We start from the raw sequence: 6,171 nt of genomic DNA on the forward strand, positions 1-6,171 counted from the left end.
TTGGTCTCCAGGCCTCGACCTTGTCCACCGCCTTCCCCCGCATCCCTCCCTCACCATGCCTGCCTCCTGCTGCACGACGCCCTCCCCTCCAGCACGCCACGCCCGCTCCACGCCCTGGCCCGTGGATGTGCGCAGTGGGGCAGGCGTCGCGCGCGGAGGCAGGCGCCTAGGTTGGGGTGGGCTGACCAAGCCGGTGTGTGCTGAGACTGCCTGGAGACCAAATGGAAGCTCCCTGGTCTGTGTATGAAACCATGAATTCACTGCTAGAATGGAAATGCCGGTACTGGGAACCTGGAAGTTGCCTTTTCACTGCCGTCTTTCCCGCCATCCCCTCCATCCCTCTAGCTGCAAGGATCCTCCCTCTGGACCGGGTGGTCAGGCTCTCTCCAGAGCTGGCCTTGGACTCCGGCTGGCTGAACGGTCCACTCCTTGGTCAGACCTTTTGGAAGGACTGCCCCAGCCATGTTATAAAAGGAGGAAACGTCACAGTGGGCAGCCCCCATTCCTGCGTTAGACAGACAGGAAACAGGCGCACAGATGAGTCACCGCCTAAGCTGTTTTGGGGGCCACACACACACCCCTTCTCTGATGCCCCACACAGGCTGGTTCACCGTTTCCTTATCCCACAGTGGGCCTCTTCATGTAATTAACACAAGCAACAGGACCAGAAGTGCCCGGTGGTCCCCCCAAAATGGTAGGGAAGTTTGTGTAGGAGGGTGAAGAAACTTTCACATATTGAGGTATATGGGGTAACTATTCCAGTTCAAAACTGATTCAGCTTGGACTAGAAAGCCTGACTGATGGCCTGTCAAACATGCACTGTACATTGGCTTATTCATTAAAATAAAGAACACATACTTCCCCTCCTACACCCTGTTGGTAATATCCTTGACAAAGAGAAATGGCAAGCAATAGGATATATTGGAGGATATGAGGAAGCCATTTGGTGTAAACCTACTTTGGCCTGACCTTGTTTTTCCAAAAGGGTCTGACGGTGGCTGTTGAGCATGCATTGTATATCTGCTTTAGACATTCCCTATGGCAAGAACAAAGGCCCTTGAGATAAAGGTGCAACTTCTCTCCCCCTCCCAACTTTGGCTTTCCTTAAAGATTAAGCATCTTTTCTTAGGCTAGGAACTGATTGCTCCACTCACCTGTGACCTCCCAGCTCAAGACAATAGACTTGCCTCCTGCTGCGCCCACCAAGATAGCAGACCCACTACCTGCTGTGTCCATCAAGTGCTGTGCCGACAGGGCAATCTTGTGACTATTGTAAAAGGGACATTTCAATCATATGTGAAACATCCTGTTTGGGGGTATGTAACTGCTCTGTATACCTCACTTCTTTGGTGCCCTTTCTTCCTTCGGGAAGAAAGGCCTCGGGCCATGGTCCTCACATTTTAGCTCGGAATAGACTCACCCAAATTTTCATTTATAGATTGATTATGGGTTATTTTCGTTGACACCCTATTGATAACACCCATATTAGTCCCTTTCCTGGCATCATGGTCATGTTGACCTGCTAATTTGCAACTGAATACCTCTTTGGAAATGTATCCCGGGTGTGTTCAATATATCTTTTGTTCTAAAACGATGTAAGACTGTACTGAAACCCACCGCTTCTCCAGAACACCTTCTAAGGCCTTCCTGGGTTATAATCCTCACTCTGGCTCATGATAAACTCACCCCAATTTTGATTTATAGGTTGGTTATGGATTATTTGCATCGACAAAGGTAATACACAACTTCAGCATTTCTGCTCTATAATAGACTTTAGAACCACTTTTAATATCTCTTTTTAAATACCCCTTTGGAACCACTTTTAATAATTTGTTGCTTTTGGGGGTTACACTGATGATTCTCTTAAGTCATTTTCCCATTTTGTTTCTCTGATAATTCCAAGTTCTGCATTGCTACCTGCTTGTCAAATGAGTATTGGCCACCCCAGTTCTGTGCAGAGAGGATGCAAAACAGCAGAGTATCTGTGGTGCAACTTTCTGGAGCATCAATTTTACTACAACGTTTGGAAGAAACAAAGTTAAGTAGTTTCCAAGGTAAGTAATTAAAATTTTAAAACCAAAACAAGACTGGAAGTCATCTGCCATTAATAACTGTCAGTAATTTGTGCCTGAAATGTCACACGTTCTCTGAAAAAATGCTAAGGAGAACCTGTTTTCTCTTATTTTAAATAGCAAAAATAATGACATTGCAAGTCCTGGAAAAACCCTACCAATTTCCTAAATCACAATATGACATCTAGATATAAGTTATAGATACCATGTTAGGATGTAAAATGCTTGAAATAGTCCTTCTTGGTCACCTTCCATTTATGTGCTTGTTAGCATGCAGTTGCTTTCGCAGCAGCAGTGGCTTCTCCTAGACCTGCAACATCAGATATTGTACATCTTGCTGATATTCCAAAGCTTTGCAGTGACTAGCATGATCAATGGCCTACCAATTGTATTTGGAAGCAACATGAAGCTTGTCTTGCAAACCATTTAGTTTAAAATGTTGTATTTTTTGAAGACTTGATGTAAAGTTTATATAAATATCAGCTGAAAGACGTACTGAGCAAGTAGCTGCTGTTTAGTTTAAGTATTAAAAACTAATGTCTTCTTCCAGGAGAACATTAACTGGGGACGTGTTCTGTGGGGTGTACCTGTATTATGAAAGGATGGCAAAAATCCCATTTATTTTAAAGATTCAAGTTGTAACTTTGCACAAAATTGGGCTGAGAAGCCCTTTCAGGTTTCCTCCAGAGTTCTTTAGTCCTGTGTCTGTGATGACTCTTTGCCAACATCTGCGTACAAAGACACCCTAAGGTTGTGCATTAAACAGACAGACATCCTCTGACCCCAGATTCCTCTCCAGTTACCATCGGCTTCTCTGCTCCGTTCAAGCGGCCTCTCCTCACGTTCTCTCCTGAACCGATTCCATTCCTGCTTCCTCCACTGCACTTCGCTGAAGTGGCTTGTAGCCAGGTCTCCAATGATTTCCGTTTTGCTCAATTCAAGGTTAAGTTCTTGTTCTTATCTCACTCTTTCAGCTGCATTCGACACAGATGATACAACTGAGCACTTCCTCCTTCCTGAAACACTTTCCTCTGGATTTCCCAGCCCCCTCCCCCTCACGCTATCTTCTTCCCCCTGCTCCTCCCCCACCAGATCTAGTAATCCTCACCCCCTTCTCTTTGCTCTGTGACCCCTCTTCTCAGAGAGATCCCATCCAGTCTCCCAGGTTTGAATGCCATCTGCTGGTCACCCCCAGGCCTGGGTTCTCTTCCCTGAGGGGAGCACCCAGGAGTCATCCTTGGCTCTTCCCTTCTCACCCCACACGCAGTCTCACAGCAAGTCCTGTTGGCTCTGCCTGCAGCCTGCATCCTGATTGCAGCTTCTCGCTGTCTCCATTTCTAGAACCCGGTTCAGCTGCCTTTCTCTCTTACTGGTCTCCTGCCAAGGACAGTCTCCTAACTGTCTCCCTGCTTCCTCTCTTGCCCTCCTCCAGCCATTCTTCACTCAGCATGCAGAGTGACCTCTTGAAAGCATGAAGAGCAAGGATATGCACCACCCACCTCCCCATTCAAACTCTGCCACTGCTTCTCATTGTGAGAGAATAAGAGCTTAGACAACCTGGCCCCTGCCTGCTCCTTCAGCCTCCTCTCCTACCTTCTTGTTGAGACTTACATGTGAGATGTTCTGGTATCTAGAACTGAAAGCAATCTTAACTCACAAATAGATATCAGATCATCGAATCTAGAGCAAAGGGCATAGAAGGAAAAGTTGAAGGGAGAATGAAAGGTGAGAATTTTTTAAGCGCCAGAAACTATGAACACATAACAGATCTGTATGAATATGCTCAAAAGAATGTGGTAACAAAGTTAAAAAAAAGTGTGTCAACATACTTGCAAAGAAGTAGAAATACTTTTGACCATAATTTGCAAACAAAAACTACACTTAGTACACATTACGTTTCCGGACGTAATGCAATAAAATTAGAAATAACAGAAATAGAGAACTTCAAAATGTTCAGCTTTTTGGAAATGTTAAAATATTGTTGTAAATAAGTTAATTCTTGTGTGAGGGTTCATATCCACAAAACAATTACAGTGCCTGTACACACACGAGCTTGCTGATGCATCCAGATGTGTGCAGTGGTGGGGAAAGGACGAGCTCTCTGACCCAGAAGCTCCTGGAACAACAGGGCCTCTGCACACACAAGCTTGCTGATACATCCAGATGTGTGCAGTGGTAGGAAAGGATGAGCTCTCTGACCCAGAAGCTCCTGGAGTGACAGTGCCTGTGAACACATGAGCTCGCTGATGCGTCCAGATGTGTATAGTGGTGGGAAAGGAGCTCTCTGTCCAGAAGCTCTTGGAGCGACAGTGCCTGTGCGCACACGTGCTTGCTGATGCGTCCAGATGTGTGCAGTGACGGGAAAGGAGCTCTCTGACCAGAAGCTCCTGGAATGACAGGGTCAGTGCGCACACAAGCTTGCTGATGCATCCAGATGTGTGCAGTGGTGGGAAGGACGAGCTCTCTGACCTAGAAGCTCCTGGAGTGACAGGGTGATGTTCATCGGAACCCCAGCAACCCCCTGTGTCATTTACCATATTGTGACCAGTGGGAGCCAGGTGGAGGTGGCCGGGAACTGTAACTGTTACAGATGCTGGTCATAAACCCAAGGCCGCCTCCCTTGGTGCCTGCCCTTGACCCTGCCGTTGTTTCCTGCACTGGGGTTCCCGGAAGCCCCACCGCTGGACCTGTGCTGGTGGACAGGACCAGACTGCCCTCTGATGGCAGCAGTTTGAAAACTGGCACCAGCAGCTGCCATGGAAAAAAGTGATGGCCCAGGAGACTGTGTGACCCTCCCACGGAGGGATCAGGATCCCAGCAGGGCTCCCGGGCAGGGCTCAGAGCCCGTCTGCTTCCTGCCCTTTCTCCTCTGCTGCTCTCCTCTGACTATGGGAGTCGGGGAAGCAAACAGTCATGAAAAATGGCACTTCTATTGGCTGTGTCTGTATGTGGAAGTGCACAAATGAAGGAAGATTTTAAAGCAGAACACAGAACAATTTGTGCTGTCTGATTAAAATCTGTCAGATATGTTCATTAACAAGTTTGGAAGAGAATTTGGAAATGGCTGAAATTTTTAATAAAGTTCATTCTTTTAGTTTGTTTGAATTTAAAAAGATACGTTTAGAAATAAATTTGGCCCATAAAAAAATTAAATCTTAGCTATCCAGAAATTCAAGTATCTAGAATAAGGTACTTCCCAAAGGTCTGTGTAACTCAGATTTTACTATAGCTTGAAAACTACTAATGTATAATGTAGCTGATGAAATAATACATATTCCCACAGAAAAGAGCAATAACTAATATATATAATAACATATATGATAATATAGCAATTGCAGCAATATATTAATTATATAACAATAATGTATCTATCAAAAATCGAACACCCATCATGAGTCAGGCACTGCAATAAGCACTTTATATTATCTCACAAGAATTCTCTCTGAGGCAGGTTTCACTGTCTTCAATTTAGAGGGTAATTAATAAGTAATACATAGAATTGAAGGAGAAACTATTTAGAACATGGAAGGCTGTCAAAAATAATGTGTTGAATGAAAAACTCAAGTTACGGAAGTACAGCACGTTTGTGGAAAGGTTTTTTTTGGCTGACGAAGATTGTCGCTGAGCTAACATCTGTGCCAGTCTTCCTCTATTTCGTATGTAGGCCACCACCACAGCATGGGTGATGAGTGGTGTGGGGTCCACATCCGGGGTCCAAACTGCAAACCCTGGGCAACCAAAGCAGAGCTCGTGGAACTTGACCACTGCACTGTGGGCCAGCCCCTAGAAAGTTTAAAACTTATAAAGTTAAACAGTGTTTACAGATACATACATATGTAGTAAAACTATAATGAAAGTCAAAGGAACAATCTATTTTTTCAACATCAAATGAGTGATTTTCCTGGGTGAGGAGGCAAAGGGTGGTGTTTCAGAAGGGCTGTGCGGACGGCTTTAAAGGTGGTGATGAAGCGTGATTTATTAAGAAGGTGATAGGTAAAGGGCGTTTATTTTATCTTTCTTTATACCATATGTATGATTTTGTATAAAATAGTTCATAATTTTTTTAATTTTAAGCAGCTTTATTGACATAACACTCACA

The 6,171-nt window shown here is 44.9% G+C and overlaps 1 long non-coding RNA gene across 4 annotated transcripts in view; it reads left to right on the forward strand.

Moving 5' to 3' along the window:
* LOC124233090 (uncharacterized) overlaps positions 1 to 5,166 on the forward strand; it is a 5,807-nt gene extending 641 nt beyond the window's left edge. The window contains exons 1-3 of one of the 4 annotated variants that reach the window (XR_006886971.1): positions 1,263 to 1,316; positions 1,904 to 2,054; positions 2,872 to 5,166. This is a non-coding gene — a long non-coding RNA (uncharacterized LOC124233090). Of the gene's footprint in view, positions 1 to 1,262; positions 1,317 to 1,347; positions 2,055 to 2,871 lie in introns of those variants that run through there. The other 3 variants (XR_006886972.1, XR_006886970.1, XR_006886968.1) reach the window with 3 other exon arrangements.
* The last annotated feature ends 1,005 nt before the right edge of the window (positions 5,167 to 6,171 follow it).

Source organism: Equus quagga, chromosome 2 (assembly GCF_021613505.1).
Source record: "Equus quagga isolate Etosha38 chromosome 2, UCLA_HA_Equagga_1.0, whole genome shotgun sequence".
Lineage (NCBI taxonomy): Eukaryota > Metazoa > Chordata > Mammalia > Perissodactyla > Equidae > Equus > Equus quagga.